This window comes from Dipodomys spectabilis, unplaced genomic scaffold (assembly GCF_019054845.1).
Source record: "Dipodomys spectabilis isolate Male_0828 unplaced genomic scaffold, ASM1905484v1 ptg000055l, whole genome shotgun sequence".
Lineage (NCBI taxonomy): Eukaryota > Metazoa > Chordata > Mammalia > Rodentia > Heteromyidae > Dipodomys > Dipodomys spectabilis.
Genome location: NW_024870732.1, coordinates 326,054 through 350,568, shown reverse-complemented (window position 1 = coordinate 350,568; position 24,515 = coordinate 326,054).

Genomic DNA, 24,515 nt, shown 5'->3' with positions numbered 1-24,515 from the left:
TAGCTTTGCCTATGTATGAAACTTCATACCTAACACCCAGGAATTTCACAGAAAAGGAAAACATGTGTCACCTTAGGCTTCTTACTCCACCATTCAATTTTTGTGAGTGCTGGCATCTGAACTCATAGCCTGCAAGGCCCAATTCATGAATGGGTGAGTTGCAGCACACCAGCCTGTGGCATATAGAGCTTACAAGAAGTTCCCAGCACCTGAGATCGAGCCCCTGGGGTTGACAAAATAAGAAGAAATTGACATGCAGGTGGTACTACACAAATAAATATAGATCTTTAAAGAGTGCCAGAGATGTCTATACATTCTTCAGTTATATGAACTACATTCCTAGCAATTCTTGGGTATTTATTATGCCTCCATGTAATTAATATTTTTGTTTTCATCCTTAATGAAATATTAATTAAATCAACTACAGTCTTGAAACTATTGCATCCATGTAATTAATAGTATTCTTTTAATGTGTCAAAAAATATCCATTAAAATTCATTGGCCTCCTAAAATCACTCTGTTTAGTTTTATAGTAGTATCATTCAGGAACAACTAATACAACCTTGACATTCATAACCTTCCATCGCTATTCCTATGCATAGGAACCAGGCTCTTAGGATCTCCCTGCATTGGTAGGGGTTAGGACCGGGCTTCGAACACAGGGCCTATGTGGCTGTGTTGGTCTAGGGCTTTCTTGGTAGCCTACCAGCCTTCACCAATGCCAGGTTAGAAACACTTTTCAGACATGTCATTCAGACCCAGTATGGTCACCTTGCAAATAAAACAAATGTAAAACAGGCAGCCATCTGAAAGTTGCCGATTTGTTTTTTGTTTTTATTTTTGTTTTTTTTTCTGTAAAAATACCATACAGAGGGGTTACAATTACAGGGGCAAGATAATGAGTACATTTCTTATCAAACATTGTTGCCTCCTCCTATGTTTCCCCTTCCCATTCCTTTCCATACCCTCCCTGCCCCTCCTACCAGATCCTCCCCCCCACCAATGTTGTAAAGTTCGTTTTTCGACATAATGACTTGTACATCTCATTGTTGCAATAGGTCCACCTGTATCCCTATTTAAACGATTTGATTTTTCCCTTCCCCTCCACAAATTATACCACCATCAAATACAGTGAAAGCACGGGTTATACCATGGGGAAGGGACATATAAAGCAACATAGAAATCATCTTATAAATATGTTAGAAACAATTGAATGAAATAAAAAACCTTTTGAATACTTATCTTTGGGTTCATTTCCCTAACATCAACTTATCTGAACTTTTCTGCTTGACTCAGACATATACTAGTTATTGCAAATAAGGCAAACTTTATCTGTGTCGTTTTATTTATTTTTATTCCTGTCAGTCTTTGAGGCCCAGGAACCCAGGTTTGGCTGTGAGTCCAGTGGCTTCAACCCAGCCTGGAGTGATCAAAGCTGAGACAGAGTTGCCATTATCTGAGTTCAAGCTCTATGCTTGATAAAATAAAAATAAATAAATAAGTACATTAAAATATTTGAAAAATTATGAGGCCCCGTGGCTTGGAATTGACGCCATTTTTTTCTGCCAGGCATGGGATTTGAACTCAGGGTCTGGGAAATCTGCAGCTTTGTGGGGAAAGGGGAAGCTTACTATGCTGGAAGACAAGAAAGTCAGGTCTGTTCCCAGGACCTGAATTCAAGTCTTAGCACTTGAAAACAATAATATTTGTATATATTTTAAATACATGATTTATATTTACAGGTTTACTGCATATTGCGGTTCATGTAGTTATTGATTTTATTTTGTATTTTACTTATTTCTTATGTATTTTAGTGAGTATGATTACACATATAATATTTTTTACATCCTATTACATAGAACATAGATTTGCCTATGTATTATCCATCATTCCTGAGACCCAGGACTTTGCCTATAAGGAAAACAAGTGGGACAATTAGCTTCTTCCACCAGAATTAAGTTTGTGGCATTTCTGTGATTTGAACAAGACCCACTTCATAAATGGGTCAATGTTAGCACACTAGTATGATGCAAGTGAAGTTGGCAGGCAAATTTGAGGACCTGAGATCAAACCCTAGGAGTGGCCAATATATAAACAGATAGATGTGTAGATTGCAGTGTGTGTGTGTATTTACATATGTATATGCATCGATAAATGTATACAGAGACAGATAGACATTTGTGTAGATTCTATTGCATAACTCTATATGTAAAGTGATGTCTATATCTTATTCTTATATATTCTATTGCTACCAATTATTTGGTCTAAAATTATGTGTCCATTAATTAATCATGGTAGAAGACTTAATAAAGTATTAATTCAATTAATCAATGACCTATATTGATTGTGTACAATCTTATACTAGATTGACTAGTTAATTAGTAATTCAATTAGTACATGCCAAACATTCTATTAGTCTTCCTATAGATAGGAATAGATAGGAATGAGTTTCCTAGCATCTTCAGCCATGTGTAGGTGGCAGTCCCAGGATCAAACTCAGGGCCTAGGTGTCTGGGTTGGGCTCAAGCTTCACTGACAGCCCGCAGCCTTCGGCCATGCAAGGTCATGTACAATTTTCAAGCTGAGTCATTGAGACCTAGGATGGTCACAGTGCAAAGGAAACAAAGGTAAAATGGTTGTGTAAAACTTCCTGGTTTTTTCCTCCTCCATGTTTGTTGCTTTGATGGAATTTTGCCAGTGCTACGAGTTGAACTCGGGTCCTAGGATCCCTGGATCATCTGTGGGTGTAAATGCTGCACCCCAGCCTAGGGTAACCATGGTTTAAGATACAATAATGTGTTTCCTTCAGCAAAAGGACCTCAGGGACAATGTTTAGGCTCACAGTTCAAGCCTCAGGAGCGGCCACACAAAAAATGAGCCATTAAGTCTGTGTGTCTGTGTATGTATGCATGTATTTCTATCGGTGAACATCCAGAGTCGCTATGAAGAAAGGCACCCCAATAGGAAATTTGCTTTGAATAGAATGATTTCATAGCACAGAGAGTGCTTTCAAGACAGTGCATGTTCCTGGGATCCCTTCACTGTTTGCAGTGTATCCTGAGGGTTTCTGCACACCCCAGGCTGTTGGGGGAAGCCTGCCTCATTGTTGGAACAGGCCAAAAAAAAGCCTCAATCCTGTACAGCTGTGTAACAAACAATTCATGTGGGGCAATTAGTGAGGATGAGTGTGGGCAGGCTCTGAAGGCCAGGAGAAAAAGGCCTCTTTGTACCCAAGCTATCTCTCTCCCCAGTGCTCTGTTTTGACAAGAAGCCTTCATTTGTTCCATCTCCCATGGCAGGCCAAGTTTGCTGCACTCTTTCTGTCTTTGTTAGACTATGTTCCAGTGTTGAAAAAAACTACTACAATTAATTCAAGAGTCCTTCTGGCAGACAACTAGGGAGCTGAACCTAATAAGATTCCTAATTGGCAAAGGTGCCTCCCTAGGTTTCCAGGAGCTTGTTAAATCTAAGCACTTGTGCAAAATCACAATGCTTCCTGTCATCTAGGGCTGGTGAAGCTCATCATGTATTGAAACCTTTGCCCTCTCCGAGTTGGGCCCTGGGTAGGTAGATTTCGGGTTAAACACAGGGCCAGGGTGCTGACCTTGAGCTCAGAGGAGAAGCTCTTTGCTTTACTATTGGGTGTCACTGCTTCATTTCTTGTATCATTGTGTGTGTGTGTGTGTGTGTGTGTGTGTGTGTGCACGCGTGTGTGTGCGTGTGTGCGTGTGCATACACCAGCCCTGGAGCTTTTATTCAGGACCTGAGCACTGTACCTTAGTTTCTCCTGCACAAGGACAGCACTCTACCACTTGAGCCACACAGCCAATTCAGGCTTTTTTTTCTAGGTATGTGGTACCGAGGATTCAAACCCAGGGTTTCATACATGCAAAGCACTCTACCCCTAAGACACATTCCCAGCACTCCACTTCAGGTTTCTTGATTTCTTTTCTTGTAAGTTGGAGGAGTTGAAGCCTGGGCCTGGGTGCTGTCTCTGAGCAATTCAGTTCAAGTCTAGCACTCTACCACTTGAGCTACAGTGCCCCTTCAGGCTTTCTGGTGTTTCTTTGGAGATAATCATCTCAAGGAATCTCCTGCTGAGGCTGGCTTTGGACCATGATACTCAGCTCTCAGGCTCCTGAATAGCTAGGATGAGAGGTGCGACTCACTGGTGCCCAGCTTCCACTTTAAGTTTCTAAGTGGTGAATAGGAGATAATAGTCTCATGGGCCTTTTTGTTTCTGGGATAGTTTGGAACCCAAATCCTCAGCTTCCTGAGCAGGCAGGATGATAGACCTCAGCTAAAAACACCTAAGCTGTGACACTTTCTGCAAGGGGGTCTTTGGCTCCGCGTGGTAGAGTACAAGCCATGAGCCCAAGAGGAAAATTCAAGCGCCTAGGCTCTGGGTTGAAGGTTCATGATGGAGAAAATGAAACCAAACCAATTGTCAGCAGGAGACAAGTCACTAGAGTTCAGTACATACATAAATTTGGCCCTGCCTTGGGGACATATCTGAGCCTCAACTTTTTCATCTGCACAATCATCTTACTTGTGGAGCTCTAACAAGGACCAGATGAAAGAATACACCCCATGAAGGACTCAGCACATAACACCATAGCACCCCGCACACCAGGAGGGACTCATCACATAGCTCTATCCCACAAGCTGTCATTAGAATTCGGGTGCTTTCATCAGTATCACCATTCTTTCAGAAAAACGTCACAAACCACAAATGTTCACATCTAATGGTTTAAAGGAGTGGTTAATGGAGGGGAAGGTCCTCAGCCTTGGGGATTGCACTCATAGGTTGTGGATACTCTCCTAAGACTTTTTCCTCAAGGCTAGAACTCTACCACTTTGAGGCTCAGCTCACAGTCTCGCAGATTTCTTGCCAGGGCTGAGTATCCAAACCACCAGTTTCAGAACTCATCCCCGAGCAGCTAGGGGTGAGCCAGAAGCGTCTGGTTCCATGTAGTTGGTTTGCAGCTGTTGACCTCTGGCTAAGTCAGGTTAGATGTCAGCCATCAGCTTCAGACTCCTGGCTTGCTCTGTCATGAGGTATTTGAAGCGCTGCCATTCTATAGTTGTAGTCATAACATTCTAACTTGTTTTTGGTGCTTCAGTGACAGCTCCACTTTTGGCTTTTTCTCTGCATGTGATAGTGTGGAAATGAACCCAGAGCTTCATACATACTAGGCAAACACTCTACCACTGAACCCCAGTAGTGACAAGTGTAGAAATAGATATGGTTTGTTTTATATATATACATATATATATATATATATATATATATATATATATATATATATATACACATATAAAACAAGAGAGAGGTGTCTGTATATTATTAAGTTATATATACTATTTTACTACCAATTATCAATAATTAAATTATTTCATCCTTTATTTAGGTACCATGTTTGAATTTATAATAAAGTATTAATTGAAAATTAGGCAATGTACTATGATTACTGTGTATAATTTTATAATATAAACATACACTAAGTACTAATGTAATTGTTACTTTTACAACATTCCATTCATATGGCTGTCTATTGGAATGCATTTTTTAGGATCTCCTGACATTCGTAGGTGGCGGGGATTTGAACCCGGACCTAGTTTGCTGGTTTGGGCTATGTTTTCCCTGATAGCCCATCAAACTTCAGCAGTGCAAGGTCACTTACACTTTCCAGGCCCTGTCATTTAGACACAAGATGGTCACAATTAAAAGGAAAAAACTATGTAAAACCACTTTCTGGAACTCCCCAGTTTTATCCTTCTCCTTCCTTCACCCTCTTATTTTGTCGGTTGTCAGGCAGAAGTCTGAGTCTGTGCACTGTACCTCAACTCTTCAGCTCAAGGCTATCATTCTACCACTTGAGCCATAGCAACACTTCCGGTTTTTTTCTGCTTATGTGGTGCTGAAGAATTGAACTCAGGACATTATGCATGCAAGGCAAGCACTCTACTACTGATCCACCTTCCCAACACTTCACCTTTTCTTGCCACTCCAAAGATTTGAACTCAGGTCCTAGGACCTCAGGATGGGCTGTGGGTCCAGAGGCTGCACCCCAGCCTAGAGTGATCAAGGCTGAGGCAGAGTTGCCACAAGCTGAGTTCATGGCCCGGGCCTGGCCAAAAAAATTAAGGCCCTGGCTTGGAATTTGCACCATTTGTCTGGAGGGCTGGGATTTGAACTCAGGGTCTGGGGAACTCTGTGGCACTGTAGGGCAGGGGAAGATCACCGTCTTTGAAGACAAGAATTTCAGACTAGTTTCAAGGGCCTGAATTCAAGCCCTATCACTGGAAAAATAATATTCATATATGAGATCTTTTTACTTACGTGGGTTTACTCCATATGACATTTATTACCCTTCTCTTTTCATTGTTTATTTTATTTAGCATTATTACATATATAACTTTTTTTAATTTATTATATGTTATCACATGAATATATTTGCATATGGATTATACATCATACTGAGACACAGGACTTTTACAGAGAAGGAAAAAAATATGTCAAAATTGGCTTCTTACTGCACATATAAACTTTTGGCAATGCTGGGATTTGAACTCAGAGGTCACAATGCATAATTTATGAATGGGTCAATTGTAGAACAAAAGCCTTTGGCAAATTGAGCTGCCAGCCAGTTCTGAGGACCTGAGATTAAGCCATAGTAGTGGGCTATATATATATATAAATAAATAGATTGTTAGATATAGGCATAGATATAGACATAGAGAGATAGATAGATATAGATAGATAGAGAGATAGAGAGATAGATAGATAGATAGATAGATAGATAGATAGATAGATAGATAGATAGATAGATAGATAGATGTGTAGTTTGCTACATATATGAGAGAGACAATGTAAGGATATTAAATTATATATATATTATGAATTATTAGTTACTAAATTAGGTTTCCATTTAATGCAGTATCATGGTTGAATACTTACTAAAGTATTAATGTAAAAGAAGACAGTGTTCTTTAATTAGCAGAACCAAACCAGGGAGTTAGAATGGAAGACATAATCCAATAATTTTTGTGTGGTATTCTATAAAAGAATCATGAACTAACTGTCAATTTAATTGTAACTTTTATAAATTCCATTAAGCATTCCCATGGATAGGAATGATTTGCTCAAGATTTCCCTCCATTTGTAGGTGGCGGTCCTGGCATTCCAACTCCAGGCCTGAGTAGTTTACTCGGAAATGCAAACCATTAGAATGACACTGTGAAGATTTCAGATTGTCATGAGAAAAATAGAACAAGAAAAAAAGAAAGCCGAGTGTTAGTTGATCCTCCCTGTAATTCTAGCTCTTCAGGAGTCTGAGAGGTAGAGAATGACAATTTGAATTCAGTCCGGACAGGAAAGCCCAGGACAATCTTATTTCTAAGGGATCACAGGAATTAAAAAAAAAAAAAAAAACATGAGTGGAGCTGTGGCTCAAGGGCATAGCACTACCTTTGAGCAAAAGGAGCTCAGGGACAGTGCCTAGGCTCATAGTATAATCCCCAGACTTGCCAAAAACATAAAACAGTAACTCCATGTCTACCCATGTATGTATGCATGTATTTCTATCTGTGAAGATCCAGAGTCCCTATGTTGAAAGGCATTCAGCTAGGAAATTTGCTTTGAATAAAACGCTTTCATAGCACAGAGAGCGCTTTCAAGACAGTGCATATTCCGGGGCTCCCCTCATTGTTCCCAGTGTAGCCTGAGTGTTTCTGCGAACCTCAGGCTGCTGGAAGAAGTATGCCTCATTGTTGGAACAGGCAGACAAAAGGCCTCACTCCTGTACAGCTGTGTAATAAAAAACTCCATCTGGGCCAATTAGTGAGGATGAGTGTGGGCGGGCTCTGAAGGCCAGGAGAAAACGACCTCTTTGTGTCCAAAGCTATCTCTTTCCCCAGTGCTCTGTTTGGACAAGAAGCCTTCATTTGTGCCACCTCCTCTGGCAGGCCAAGTTCCTTGTACTTATCCTGTCTTTGTTAGACTATTTCCCAGTGTTGAAACAAACTGCTACAATTAATTCAAGGTTCGTTCTGGCAGACAACTAGAGAGCTGAACTGAATTAAAAGATTCCTAATTGGCAAAGTTGCCTCCTTAGGTTATCAGAAGCTCACTGAATCTAAGCACATGGGTAATATCACAATGCTTCCTGTCATCTAGGGCTGGTGAAGCTCATCAGGTTTTGAAACCTTTGACCCCTCCTAGTTGAGCCCTGGATGGCTAGCTTTTGGGGATGAATACAGGGCCTAGGTGCTCACCATAAGCTTAGAAAACGAAGCTCAGTGCTTTACCACAATTTGGTGTAACAGCTTCAGTTCTGATACCTGTGTGTGTGTGTGTGTGTGTGTGTGTGTGTGTGTGTGTGTGTGTGTGCATACACTTGTCCTGGAACTTGAGGACCTCAGTACTGTACCTGAGATTCTCCTGTACAAGGATAGCACTCTACCACTTGAGCCACAGGGCCAATTCGGGCATTTTTTTTAGTGATGTGGTACTGAGGAATCAAACCCAGGCATTCATACATGCAAAGCAGTCTAATGCTTCCTCTTCAGGTTTCTTTCTTTCTCTTCTTGTATGTTGGAGAAGTTGAAGCCTAGGCCTGGGCGCTGTCCTTGAGTTCTTCAGCTAAATCCAAGTGTGCTACCACTTGAGCTACAGCATTTCTTCAGGTTTTTGTTGGGTCACTGGAGAGTAGAGTCCATCTCAAGAATTTCCTGCCCAGGCTGGCTTTGGACACTGATCCTCAGCTCTCAGGCTCCTGAGTATCTAAGAGGACAGGTGTGAGTTAGTGGTGCCCAGCTTCCACTTCAAGTTTCTAAGTGATGAATAGGAGATAATATTCTCATGGGACGATTTGTGTCTGGGATAGTTTGGCACCCAGATCCTCAGATCTCAGCTTCTTGAGTAGGCAGGGTGACAGACCTCAGCTACAGACGCCTAGATCTAACTCTCTGTTGCAAGAGGGTCCTTGGCTCCACGTTGTAGGGCGTTAGCCATGAGCCAACAGGGAAGGGTCAGTGCCTAGGCCCTAAGTCCAAGGTTCACGACTGAGAAAAATAAATAATTTTCTGCAGGAGACAACTCACTAGATTTCAGTACATACATAATTTTGGTTAGCCTCAAATTTCTCATCTGCACCATCATCTTACTTGTGGAGCTCTTACAAGGATCAGATGAAAGAATGAACCCCATAAAGGACTCAGCACACACCTCATGAAGGACTCATCACATAGCTGTAACCCACACGCAGTCATTAGAAGGAGGGTGCTTTCATCGGTATCACCATTCTTTCAGAAACACATCACAAACCACACAAAATTCACATCTAATGATTTAGAGGGATGGGTCTTTTTGGGAGAGCTGGGTGCAGCCACAGGAAATGCACTGGAAGGTTGGGGGTACTGGTATAAGATCTTTTGCTCAAGACTAGAGCTCTACCACTATGAGCCACAGCTCAGAGTTTTGGAGACTTCCTTCAAGGGCTGGGTTTTAAACCCACCAGATTTCAGCCCCTGAGTATCTTGGATGACAGAGCTGAGTGAGCCAGCAGCATCTGGCTCCGTGGTGCTGGGTTGCAGTGGTTTACTTCTGGCTAAGTCAGGTTAGATGTCAACTTTCACCACCAGACTCCCGGTTTGCTCTGTGATGAGGTATTTGCAGTCCTATCCTTTTATCGTTGCAGTTAGAACATTCTATTTTCTTTTTTTGGGTGCCAGTCCTTGGTCTTGAGTAAGGGTCTAGACAAAGTCCCTAAGCTTTTATGCTCAAAGCTAGTGCTCAACTGCTTGATGGACAACATGACTACCAGATTTTTCTGTGTACGCGGTAGTGAGGAATCAAACCCAGGACTTTGTACGTACTAGGCAAGCACCTTACCACTGAGCCCCAGGAGTGACAAAAGTATGAACAGATAAATGTATAGATTGGTTGACAGATAAATGGATGTATATGTATACAACAAGAGAGCGATGTGTCTGTATACAATGTAAATGCATATAGAATATTACTACTGATTATTGGCAATTAAATTCCTTCCTTTTTAAAGTATCATGATTGAATACATAATAAAATATTAATTGAAAATTAGTCAATGTAGTATAATTGTTGTGTATAATTTTATAATAATATAATCGTACACTAACTACTAATTTAATTGTTACTTTTATAACATTCCATTCCTATGGATGCATATGGGAATGGGTTTCTTAGAATCTCCCACTATTCATTAGTGGCAGTCCTAGGATTCGACCTCCAGACCTAATTTGCCGGTTTTGGCTATGGCTTCCTTAATAGCCACCAAACATGAGCAATGCAAGGTCATGTACACTTTCTGCGCCTTGGCATTTAGACCCAGAATGGTTACAATAAAAAGGAAATAAAAATGTAAAACTACCTTCTTGAATTTCTCAGTATTATGCTTCTCCTTTTTATTTTTTATATTTTTGCCTGTCCCAAGATTTGAACTCAGGTCCTAGGATCCCAGTGCTGGCAGTGGCAGAGATGCCAAGACTTGACTTCAAGCCCCGTAGTTGGCAATAATAATAATAATAGTAGTAGTAGTAGTAGTAGTAATACCCAGGCTTGGATTTGCACAATTTTTCTGGCAGGTGTGGGATTGGAACTCAGAGTCTGGGTAACTCTGTGACACTGTGGGTGAAGAGGAATGGCTCACTGTCCTTGAAGACAAGAAATTCAGACCAGTTCCTAGGGCCTGAATTGAAGCCCCAGCACTGGAAAAAATAATGTTCATATATGAGATCTATTTACATACATGGGTTTACTGTGTTGACATTTATTACCCTTATTTATTTAGCATTATTACACATATAATGTTACTTTTATTATATCATATAACATAGGATATATTTTATACATCATACTGAGACCAAGGACTTTCACAGAGAAGGAAAACAATGTGTCAAAATTGGCTTCTTACTACAAAGAATAAATTTTTGGCCATCGTGGGATTTCAAATCATGGACTAAAATGTCCAATCCATAAATGGTGTCACAGTCTTAGCAGACCGGACTCTGGCAAACTGAGCTGCCAGGAAGATCTGAGTCCCATATATATATATATATATATATATATATAGTCCCATATATATATATATATATAGTCCCATATATATATATATATATATATATATATATATGGGATTAGTGTATGTGGCTTGATCATAAGAATAATGATATATGTATATTATATACAAATATACATATATATGTTGATAGATGTGTAGATTGAGATACATATGTATATATACATATATATATATGTACATATATATATAGAGAGAGGGACTGTGAGGATATTAAATTATATATATATATTATTACCAACTATTAGTTATTAGTGCTTCCATTTAATGAAGTATCCTGGTTGAATACTTATAAAAACATTAATTAAAAATTAGTCAGTATCCTCAATCATACCATGATGATATAATGGAAGATATAAATCCAATAATTATTCTGTGGCATTCTAAAATAGAATCATGAAGCAAATGCACATTTAATTATTACTTTTATAACATTCCCTTAGCATTCATATGAACAGGAATGAGTTTGTCAGGGTATCCCTCCATTTGTGGGTACCAGACCTAGCATTCAAACTCCAAGCCTGAGTAGTTTAATTTGAATGCAAACCATTGGAATGACACCATGAAGATTTCAGATTGTTATGATTTATAAAAAGAACAAGAAGAAAAGAAAGCAAGGTGTCAGTGGCTCCTGCCTGTAATCCTAGCTCCTTAGGAGGCTGAGATGTAAAGAATGCCAATTTGAATTCAGCCGAGGTGGGAAAGTCCATGATACCCTTCTTTCTAAGAGGTCACATGAAAAAGCAAAACCATGAATGGGTGTGTTGCTCAAGGGCAGAGTGCTACACTTGAGCAAAAGGAGCTTAGGGACAGAGCCTAGGCTCATAGTACAACCACAGACCTGCCAAAAAAAAAAAAAGAGGAGGCAATAACTGCTTGTATCTTTGTATGGATGATGAGCATTCAGCAGGTTGCCCATACCCAGACATCCAACCTGGGCAAGCTGGGACAAGCCCTCAGAGAGTACTAAGTCTGAGCCGGCAACTTGAACAAAGCATCCTTCTCTGCCATTTAAAGAACTGAAGCATTATGTCCTGGCTGAGGTGTCCCATTGGGACACCTAGAAGCCAGACACTGCCTCCAGGGAGACCACAGTTCTAGGCTACAGAAGTTGTCAAAAGTTCTGACTTCATATTCTCTATCCCTCTGTATGATGTGAGCCTAGACCTCCGGGGCCTAGTGGCTATCACTCATTTATCATTTCTCATTTTCAAGTCACAGGCTGGTCCCAAATATTGGCAAAGATATGAAATAGTCAGTGATTTCTACAACAAAAGGGGTAAGCTAATTAACCTCACCCTCATAACTCCCATTAGAAGTGAGACTTGAGTTGTGTATGTGGCTTAGTGGTAGAGTGCTTACATAACATGCATGCACGAAGCCTTGGGTTCTATTCCTCAGTACCACAGAAACAGAAAAAGCCAAAAGTGGCACTGGGGCTTCAGTGGTAGAGTGCTAGACTTGAGCAAAAGAAGCTCAGGAACATGCCCAGACCCTGAGTTCAAGCCCCAAGACTGGCAAAAAAAAAAGTCAGCCTGGTGAGATATATTGTTCTGGGACTCAGAGGAGGGCCGAGGTTATAGGTAAAGGTAGGGTACAGTGCAGGGGCTGGTGGCTCTCCCCTGTAATCTTAGCTACTTAGGAGGCTGAGATCTGAGGATGACAATTGCAAGCAGGAAAGTCTATATGAGACAGTTTTCTCCAATTAAACACCCAAAAAGCCAGAAGTAGAGCTGTGGTTCAAGTAGTAGAGCACTAGCCTTGAGCACAAAGGCTCAAGGATAGAATAGCATCAAGGCCATGAATTCAAACCCCAGGAATGGCACGCGCACACACACACACACACACACACACACACACACACACACACATACAACCTCACACACATACACACACACACACACATCAAGATAGTGCATTTGCCACTCAGCCTGCACAAGTTCCATCTCTAGAAACTTAATACTAAAATAAAGAGGGAGATTGGAAGGAAAGACTTGCTCCATGAGATGATATACCCAGTGCCAAAATTCCACAGGACTTCTAAATTGTGAAAGAGGACAGAGAGCCTCAGGCAGAAGGTCCAGCATGGGCAACGGTCCTGAGGTGTGGTTTAGAGCAGGTGGTGTGGGTGGAATGAAGGTTCTGTGGCTTCAGACAAGTCTGGCAGGACATTCAAGGCTGGGTCAAGTTTTATACTTGAGTCACAGGTAGGGCAGAGGTTGGGGTCCCAGAATGGGGCCCAGGAGGAAGATTATCTTGTCTTTCACCATGGACCCCAGCCATTTCCTGTGGCTGGAAGCCTGTTTTGCATAGCTCCTGACCCTCAGGCCTCCTTTTCATGGAGGAGTCAGGGCAAATGCAGGGAGGAAAGCTTGCTTAAGAAAAGCTTCTAGGGGCTGGGAAGGTGGCTCAGTGGTAGAGCGCTTGCCTTGCATGCCTGAGGCCCTAGGTTCGATTCCTCAGCACCACATAAGCAAAAAAGAAAAAAGCTGGAAGTGGTGCTGTGGATCAATTGATAAAGCGCTCGCCTTGAGCTGAAGAGATGAGGGACAGCGCCCAGGTCCAGAGTTCAAGCCCCAGGACTGGACACCCCCCCCCCAAAAAAAGAAAAGCTTCTAGCCTAATGCCACCAGTGGCTCAACCCCTGTAAATCCTAGCTACTCAGGAGACTGAGATCAGAGGGATGAAATTACTGAGGCTCTTCTTGCCAATGAACTACCAAAAGCCAGAAATGGAGCTGTGGCTCAGGTGATAGAGTGCCAGCATTGAGGGAAAAAGTTGAGACCAAAGCCCAGATCCCTGAATTCAAGCCCCAGTACTGGCTCCTAAAAAAATAATAAAAGCTTTCAGGAGCTCCTAGTCCACTGTAGTGACACTCCAGATCAGCCCGGCACCGGTGGCTCACACCTGTCCTCCTAGCTCCTCAGGAGGCTGAGACCTGAGGATCATGGTTCAAAGCCAGCCCGGGCCAGAAAGTCTGGGAGACTCTGAACTCCAGAGAACCTCCAGAAAACTGGAAGTGGCGCGGTGGCTCAAGTGGTAAGCTGAAGAGCTGGGGAACAGCAACTAGGCCCAGAGTTCAAGCCCCATGACCAACAACTTGCCTGCTTGGACCTCACTCTGTGGCAGAATATTTTCCAATGGGCCTCTGATGGACTCCCAATGTCTAGGTGTCCCACCAGTCTTCAGAGCAGCCTCTTTGGATATCTTTCCCTACAGAGTAGGCCACAGTATCAGAGAAGGGTCAAACCTTGGGGCATGGAGGTCATCGTTCGAGTCATCAGAATGGCATCTGTCATGGGTGCATTATGGATCTGAGCAGTAAATCTACGTCTCATACCAGGGTTCTGGGCCAGGAGGGGCAGGAGCTGCAAGATGATACAACAGGTAATGCCCACTCACACAAGTATCACAAAAGTGTGAATCTATCAGGCACACCTTTGACGGGTGTTGAGTTGGGCTCATGAAAGACTTGTAGGCTTAGGAATCCACGGGTGGCTGGTTGCTGCTTGTAGCAGTCACTACCCCTGGAGTCCCAGGGTTTGGAGCCTTGCTTTCCTCACCAGTGCTCAGGGGAGGATGAAGGTCTGAAATCGTGGGCCAACTACAAAGAGCATCCATTGTGTCCTTCTCTTGGTCCTGTGGCCCCGTGCATGAATGGAGGGGCAGGTTCCATGGAACTTACTGCCATGACCCAGACCCCTTAGCCCAAGAAGGACTTAGGGAGAAACAACTTGATCTGCCTTGAGAGTTTACTATGATTATGCCTCAAGACTGCCCACAGTTCTACCTGAGCTCATCATTAACACCTCTGTGTGTGTGTGTGTGTGTGTGTGTGTGTGTGTGTGCATGCATGTGTGCGTGCACATATTTGTACAGGGGTTTGAACTCAGGGCTCAGGCTCTGTCCCTGAGTTTTTTCATTGAAGGCTAGCACTCTACCACTTGAGCCACAGCTTTTCTTCCAGCTTTCTGTGGTTATTTGCAGAAAAGAGTCTCACTGACTTTTCTAGCTGGGCTGCCACTGAAAGGCAATCTTCAGATCTCAGGCTCTGAGGAGATAGGAATATGAGAGAATGAGCTATTAGTATCTAACTGGCCACACTTTCCTTTTTGGATAAAACAGAGTACCTCTCTGTCCCAGCTGAGCACCCATGTTCAGCTACTTCTCCAACCCAGGCTTCAGACAAAACAAACCCTACACTGAGGACAAAGAAATGGGATCAGGTTTGAGCTTTATGTTCTCCACACAGTCAGGGGCTGCTAGGAGCTGATATAGAGATCAGAAATCTAGGCCAGGGCAAGTAGACAGCTGTAGAACAGAAGAGTGTATGAAAAGACATCCTTGCCGCTGGGTGCCAGTGGCTCATGCCTGTAATCCTAGCTACTCAAGGCTGACACCTGAGGATCAATCAAGTTTCAAAGCTAGCCTGGGTAGACTCTTATCTCCAATGAATCATCAAAAAACTGGGAAGGAAAGTTACACTATTTCACACGGTACAGCACCAACCTTGTGCAAACAAGCTAAAGGATAGCACCTAGGCTCTGAGTTCAAGTCCCGGTAAACACACATACACACACACACACACACACACACACACACACACACTAACATCTTTAGCAGATGCCAATGTCTCAAACCAGCTATCTAGTACTCAATAGGCTGAACTCTTAGGATGGCAGCTTGAAGCCAGCCCAGGCAAGTAAATCCGTGAGACTCTTCTCTCCACTAAACTACTAAAAAAGATGAAAGGTGAGCTGTGATTCAAGTGGTAGAGTGTTAGCTCAGGGACAGTGCCTAGGCCCAGAGTTCCAGTTCTGAGATTTTTTTTGGGGGGGGGGTCCGGTCATGGGCCCTGAACTCTGGGTCTGGGCACTGTCCCTCAGCTCTTCAGCTCAAGGCTAGCACTCTACCACTTGAGCCACAGCGCCACTTCCGGCTTTTTCCTTTTTGCTTATGTGGTGCTGAGGAATCGAACCCAGGGCCTCAGGCATGCAAGACAAGCGCTCTACCACTGAGCTACCTTCCAAGCCCTCTGAGATTTTTTTTAAAAAATAAATACCCTTTGCCATCCCCAACCCCACAGGCCATAAATCGAGATTTTGGTCATCCTAGATCTCACTTCCGTTCCTGCTACTTCCACAGCACTGTCACAAGTAGCCTGTGTGTGGCTAGCACTGGGTTAAGAATGGAAGTTACACAAGGGGGACATAACCAGGTCAAGGCTCATGCCCCAGAACATTGAGGTACTGGCCATACCTGTCTCTCACCCCCTCTACCCTGACCCTGGAATCTAGTCTGTGCCTCTGTATTATGGTTATCCGGAATTGTTTAGAAGGACCTGAGAGGCCCAGCTGGGCAGCAGGGGGAGGGGAGATAGACTTTCCTGCGATAAGGTACGTTTACATTTCCTAGACACCAATGGGTACTTCGAAGACAACTTTGCCTCACCTTCCATGTAGCCCCAGATCCACTTGTTTGGGCAGCCTTCAGTCAGCTATCAGGCTGAAGTTGGCCAGAGGCATTGGCAACCACCCTTCCCCCACTCCATTGCCAGCCTGCTAGGATGGACATGCATCCAGAGGCCCAGTTGAGGAAAAGGAAAGGACATGCATGACTGAGCTCCTCTCCTCCATGGGCAGGGGAGAACCTATGTCAGCTGGCCCTGCTGACCCAGAATCCTCTGGAGGTGGCCAAAGTTATGGACAGCCAGATTTAGGCCCCAACAAAAAGCTAGAATATACAGGTCTCTGGCAATTTAGGACTCATTGTAGACCCAGATAGGGGGCTATAGGCAGGGTGCCATGCCATGGAGGAGGGGCTCCCTCTGAAGTCAGGAAGAGGCAGACAGGTGCCCAGGAAGGGGACAGAGAAAAATGAGGGAAAAATACACACACACACACACACACACACACACACACACACACACACACACGAGTAGCCCAAGGCCTCAGCAGTCCCTGAGCACTATGAGAACTCTTATCTCTAATTAAAGACCCCCAAATATTGGAAGTGGACCTATGGCTCAAATGGCAGTGTGCTAGCTTTGAGCATAACACAAGGGATGGGACCCAGGCCCTAGTTACAAACTTTTTCTAGCATAGACCTACCCAAGAAAGGGAAGCAGGTAGGCACACGGGAGCTCAAAGCTCACACGTAATACTCAAGACTCACAGAATAGACCCCATCCTGCTCTGATTCTCTAAATTCTATATCCTAGATTATGTCAGTCTTAGATGGGACAGACCATGCACCAAGTCAGGACGTTCAAGTACAATCTCATACTGAGGATCCCGTGACCTAATCAAGGCCTCAAGATCCCTCGACACTGGGCGGGCAGTCAGTTGTGGTCTAGTTATCCAGCCACAAGATATGGGATTGAAAGGACTTCTTGGTCAAGGGATGCAGACTGAAGGGCTGTAGGTCCCTCTCTCTCGGGAAGGACAAAAGGCCTATCCATCCCAGGAATGTTCCTGGGTTGTGATTATCCTCAATGAAACAACCCTGCTCAGAGCTTAGTGCCTCTGGTTTTCCCACCACCCCCTACCCAGCCCTGCCCCACCTTCAGTCGGCCCTCTCTGAATCCCAGATCTGCCATCTAGACTAAAGTTTGAGCCAGCAAAGGGACCCACCTCTATCTCTGAGAATGCAGTCACGGGGCTCTACAGTCCCCTAGAGGAAGTCTTGGGGCAACACGGGTCTGATTCCCCCCTCATTCTCTGGATGTCCTGTGCCAGTGGCAGGCTTACCTCTTTCTCTGGTCGAGGAATGAACACTGGGAGTGTCATCTTCAGATTGAGCCAGCAAAAGTCCCAGTCCCCAAGGATGTACCACACAGGCATCCAGCAGTGGATGACAGCCAGCTGGTCAATTGTAAACCCAAAGTGTCAGGACCTTTAACAGCCATGTGGCTGGGTCAAACTCACTATCACTGATGGTCTAAGTTGTTAGATGAGGTTATGGCTCCAATGGCCTGACACACCTGACCTGGGATCATCCTCTCTCTTCATCTTCTTGCTTAGCACTTGCCACCCCACTCTTGACACTCCCTCAGCCTATACCTCCCTATGCTTTGGACAATTTCTTCTTATCTGACTAGAAAATAAACTCGGTGGGCCAGGGGAGACTGAAATTTGGTGACACACCCTGAGCCCTAGGGTCCACCCAAGGCTGTTTCCCTCTGCAGTCGGCGACCACACAGCTCCTGGATGTTATGAAATTCCTGAGGGGTCCATGGCTTCGTCCTACATACTGGCTTTAGGCTCTGAAACTGTCCCCACAGAGATTGTGAGTGGTTGGCTCCCTTGATCCAGGGACTCCAAACCAAGGCTTGCATGTTCCGTTCTTCTTTCCTTTCCTCCTTTTCTCCCTCCATCCTTCCCTTCTCTTTCTCTTTCCTTTCTTTGTGTCACTCCTGGGCCTTGAACTCAGAGCCTGGGTGCTGTCCCTAAGCCTTTTTACTCAAGGCCAGCAGTCTACAGCTTGAGCCACTCATCCACTTCTGGCGTTTTCTTTTTGGTAGTTTGTTGGAGATAAGAGTTTTACAGACTTTTCTTCCTGGGACTTAAGCCTCAGTCCTCCCATCTCAGCCTCCTAAGTAGCTAGGATGACAGGTGTGAAGCACCGGCATCTAGCTCAAACCAAGATTTCTTCATGTGCTGTGGAACCAGCACTAGAATATTTCATTGTCTATGATTCCTGGACCTGGCACTCACTTTAACGGTTTGTTGGATAAATAAATGAGCATCTCTCTATGACAATACTACAGAAAACTCCCATCCAACCCAGGTAAGCATCCTGGGGGTGGAGGGGTTAGTGGGGGAGGTGTTAAAGCCTGAAGTAGCTCTTCTACAGTTCTCCCTAGTCCCACTTCCTGCCCTCCTGGAGCCACCGCACTTAACTCTTTAGGCTCTGAGGATGTGAGCCACGATGTACTTGCTGGATTCTGGGGCTCTTCGATGCCTCTCTTCTCAAAAATCTTTGTCCAGAGGCTAACTCACAGTTTGGCACTCAATTCCACCCTCAGGTGTGAATGAGGCACGTGAGGTGAAAGCCTGGCTCAAGGGGCCTCCTCTCCTCCCCCTGGGGCCAGACATTATGGTCTACCACATCCGGCCCCCAAGTTTCATGATGCAGAGAAAGAATCCTTGAGGGTTCCCAGTTCTCTGAATCTCCCAGATTCCAGTGCAGTGCTTGGAATCGTCTCGGCTCACAGCTGGCAACCTGGGGATTGCGAGGTCACGATCTCTGCTCCCCATGATGTCCTTGACTGTGGTGGTCACCCTAGAGAGAACCAGAGGAGAATCAGCAGCTGCTGGAGGAAGGGAGTCAAAGCAGGATGTTCCTGACAGGAGACGATCTGGCTTGGGAACTCTGCCTATGCCGCCTTGAAGATCATTGTTTGGCAGCTGAAATGGTCCATCTAATTTGACCCATAATCCCAATCATTAGTAGTAATTGCCAGCTTAAAGAAAAAATCCTGGAAAAGCTGGCATTTCAGTTGTCCCAATCAAACTTAAAGGCTTCCAAATCAGTGGTCCCCTTTTCCTTCTAGACAGCCAACAGCAGGTTACAGAAACTGGCATTCAGCCAGCCCTAGCTATCTGCCATGGCCTGATACTGTGCAGGCTTCATTAGGGGGAATGCACTTGCTTACCACTGCCCAGCTGGAAACAGCCGAGGCAGGACACAGATTGGAGTCTACAGGACTCCAGGGAGGACTGCCCACCGGTGCACAGCCCTAGGAGGGAATCCAGGCCACCAGTGGGGGCCTGAAGCCCCCTGCCCAGATGCCCATGGACACCGCCAAACCCTGGGTAAGGTTCCCCTCTCTTCCTTGTTTGTAGTGAACCATCTGTTATGTCACACCATTTGCCACCCACCAGATCCTCCTAGCTTCACATCTGCTGCCCTACTACCCCCATCACATTCCCTAATTATGTTTGGCAGACACATTCCCAACCCTTGAATTAGCTCCAACTTTACACACCAGAGCAGGTTATCTGGCTGTATGAGTGTGGCTGTGGTCACATTTGCCTCACCAGCCTGAAGACAGAAGGACAGGTGTCCACTATGGTCTGTGATTCACACAGACCTCCAAGTGGAGACTCACGCAGACCCAGAAGCTACAGTGAGCTACAGGAAAGGGGAAGAGAGAGGTGGAAAGAGTTGGAAAGGAACATCTACTAAAACCTTCCCCAAACTATTCATGTAACGGTGAAGGAGAAAATAAAAATTGTGGCTGGGAGCATACATGGCATTGATGACAAAAGAACAATGCACATACACAAAAATAAAATGCTTTCGGTCTTTTTAGACATGGTGACTTAAATATGTTTCCATTGTTTTCATCTCCCTGCTCTCCCAACATGCACAACATGCATGCGCGCGCGCGCACACACACACACACACACACACACACAAACACACAAAATCCAGACCAGTGACAGAAGACTGGTACATGCAGCACCTGAAATTTGCCAACTGATTGCTCACCTGAGCACAGTCATGCTGTACAAGTTGAAAGATGATCTCTCTCCCTCCCTCTCTCCCTCCATTTCTCTCTCTCTCTCTTTCTTTCTCTCTCATACACACACACACACACACACACTCACACACACACACACACACACACACACACACACACACACACACACACACAGACTCAGAACAGTGCCTCTCCTGAGTTTGTCAGTTCCTCATCTGGGACAATGTACAAGCTGGGGCATGGAGTTCCCTTGTCAGAACCAGGGGATCCCACCAAAGGGGATCACCACTCTAATAAAAAAGAACCACCCTGCCTCTCCCTTTCTCCAGGGTCAGAATCTTCCTCTTGAGAACAACAAACCTTAACTCCACATAAACCAAAACCCTAGGCCAGGATGCTGGATAGAGTGCTGAGACAGGTGGCTCCTCAGAGCCAGGACAGATAACAAGCAGGGGTTCATGGTTCCCCCAGAGGGGTGTCTGACCTGGGATGGCGGCGGTTTTGCGGAAATGGATGGGCTCCTAAATGTTACATACATGGATGGACTTCCTACTTCCAGCCTAGATGCTTCTGGGTGACTTGGTGCATTCTTGGGGAGGATGAGGAGACCAGATGGACCGGGAGCACCAGCAGATTCTGGCAGAGCTGGGAAATGTGATCACCCTGTGAGAACTGATGACAGCTGGGGTGGGGAGAATAGGCTGGGTGTGGGTGAGAGGGGGTGTGTTTCTCCCAGATATTCATCTTCTATCTGATCCCCAGTGTCCTCACCTCCCTAGTGGGCTTTTCTGGGACCCTCCTCAGGTGAAAGGGTGACCAAGCATAGAGGACAAGGGCTCACACAGCAAGGGGGTCTATCTTCTGCATCCAACACCCCCACCCCCAGAAATAAAGGAAAAGACCTGAGAAGGCAGGTTTGGAGATGCTGCTCCCCACCTCTGACTGAAGCCACCAGGTTCCCACCAAGGTGAGGAAGGGTGCCGATGGGTGGCTGTGTGGCTCTATTACTACAGGCCAGGATCTCTCTGGTGCCCCCTCCTCACCCAACCCTGCATCTTCCCGTTTCCTGGGACACTGGCCACTAGGGACATGAGAGGGATCCTCGGGTTGCCACCCACCCCCACCCCCCACACCTGGCGTGCATTTGGGGCAGAGCCAGGGTGTACTATGGGATGCAGGGGAGGCACAGGTGGGACAGGAGAGGGGAGGTGGGAGGCACGGGTCGGATCTGGGTTCGCAGAATGGGGGAGACTGTGAGGGGGGGTTGAGGGGTTCACTAGGCAATGGGGTCCCAGGGTATGGGTCCACAGGGTGGCCACTCACGTGTGCTGCTGGGAGAAGCTGTAGGCAGTGGCTCCAGGTGTGGCAGGCCCAGAATCCAAGGACCAGTGACCTGGACCGGGTCACTGAAAAAAGCCAGCCAGGGGCACGTTATCTCAGCTGGGAAACTGAGAGAGGCTCGCCGGGTCTAGGCTAGCAGTGCCATTTTTGAAACATGGCACCTTGGGGAGGGTCGGGGAGGGAGGGGCGGGATCTGAGGGCTCATGTTATGGCAAGCATGGCCTCTCTTCCCCCTCAGCTGCAGACAACTCAGCTCCCACCTCATCCACAGCCAGACCTGTTTCCGCCGATGCCGCCATCACCCCTGCCACTGCTGCCCCCAAGGCTGCCTCTTTAGCTACCTCCTCCTCAGTGGTCTCCTCCTCTGTGGCCACTGCCACCACCATGATAATTGGAACCTTGGACTTGGGACAGCCCATGGCCACCATGCCACCATGGGGCTGCTTGAGGTGATGTTTCTGCTGTGCTAGCTCCTCATGCTCTGCGCTCCCAGTCAGGAACTTCACTTCAATTGAGGCCTCAGCCAGCCACTGAAGCCACTTCCTCTCATGCATGTACTTACTCCTCTCTGCTCTCTCTCTCTCTCTGCTTCCACTCCTCTTGCGGGCCACTTAGACCCCTCCACGCATGCCTGCCTGCCACTGAGAGCCCCTGGCCACTGCTACCACCACAGTGAGCCCTCTGGGCCCTGCCTCCTCCTCCCCACTGCCCCACCCCCTCCTCTCCTCAACCCCCCCTACTCCCCTCATCCCCGCCCTCCACCCTTGCCTACAAGAGCAGCCCCGCCTGGGCCCTAAGGCTTCCAGGCCATGGGAATTGCAGCCTCACCTCAGCTCAGCACTTCCCGCCAACCCTAACACTTGCCCAGGGAATCAAATCTCCCCTCAGCCCCACCACTGGAGGAGACTCTCCTCCATTCCTCTCCACTCCACACATCAAGCAGGTACACGGTGACCCCTGTGTGTGTGTATGTAGGTGTCTTTGTGTGTGTGTGTTTGTGTGTGTGTGTGTGTGAGAGAGCGAGCGAGCAAGAGAGAGAGAGAGAGAGAGAGAGAGATTGTTGGGGATAACTACCTCAGAACAAAGCACCCTTTGGGATGACTCAGCACACAGACCACTTCAAAAAACAGCACAAAGCACCCTGTGTAAAAGACTCAGCACAGTGTGCCCTTTGAAGCACTTAGCATATAGTAACCTTTGGGATAACTCAACATACAGCTCCCCTTAAAGGAGGAAGTCCATAGCATGCAGTGTATAGGACTCAGTTCATGGCAAGCTTTGAAAAACTCAGCACGTAGAACACTTTTCCAGGACTCAGCACATAGCACCCTGTGTTAAGGCTCCACACACACCACTCTTTGAAGGGCTGAGTACGTAGCACCCTGTGTAAAACATTCAGTGCACAGCACCCTTTACAAAACTCAGCACATATACCACCCTGTGGAAGGGCTCAGCACACAGCACCATTTGAAGGACAGTACAGAGCACCCGTATAAAGGACTCAGCACATAGCACTTGAAAAACTCACCTCATCCGACTCTTCTCAAGGATGCAGCACATTGCATCAATTGGGATGACTCAGCATACAACCCCCTTTGAAGGACTCAGCAAAAGTACTCTGTGTAAAGGACTCAGCCCACAGCACCCATTGAAAAATTCACCTGTCCCTCCCTTCTCAAGGGCTCAGCACATAGCACCCTTTGGGATGAATTAGCACACTGCACCTTTTGAAGGACTCAGCATAAAGTACATTCTTTAATGGACTCAGCACACAGCACCCTTTGAAAAACCCAGTAAGGCCCACTCTTCTCAAGGACTCATAATATAGCACCCTTTGTGATGACTCAGCACACAAATGCTTTTGGAGGACTCAGCACAAAACCCCCATGTGGGAAGGACCCATAAAATAGCACTCTGTGAAGGACTCAGCACATAGCTGTATGTCACAAGTTCAGCTGTCATTAGAATTAGGGTGCTTTCTTCTGTATCACCATTCTTCAGAAACACTTCACAAATCCTACTAGTTCACCTTTAGTTAACCTGTTTTATGGGGGAGGGTCAGCTGGGGGTCTTGAACTCACAGCATGGGGGCCCTGTCTCTGAGCTCTTTGATTCAATGTTAGAGCTCAACCACTCTGAGACACGGCTCCAATTTTGTTTTTTTGGGAGGTGGGGGTTGTTCTTTGACAGGCCTTACAGTGATCAGGAAGGCCAAGTTGTGGTGTCCATGGACAAAGGCTCTTAGCTTGGCCTGGAGCTGACCTCTCCCTTCCTTGTGTCCCTGGAAGCTGGGCCTCCTGGAGCTCTCTTGGCATAGGATGGAACAGATCTGCTCTTGAATCAGCATTTAGGGTGGGCAAAAGTCATCTTGGCCCTGGTCACTTCCCCCAATTGAACTCTACATGATGATAGTCCCCCACAATGACACGGGGCCACATGTCCCGCATCTGGCTACAAGGGGGCAGGAGTCACCCACCATAGGGATTGTACCTGGGAGTTGTGTTTACTTTTGCTTCCCTGGGCCCCTATCATGCTTCAAAGCCACCCTGGACAGGAATGTACTTGAG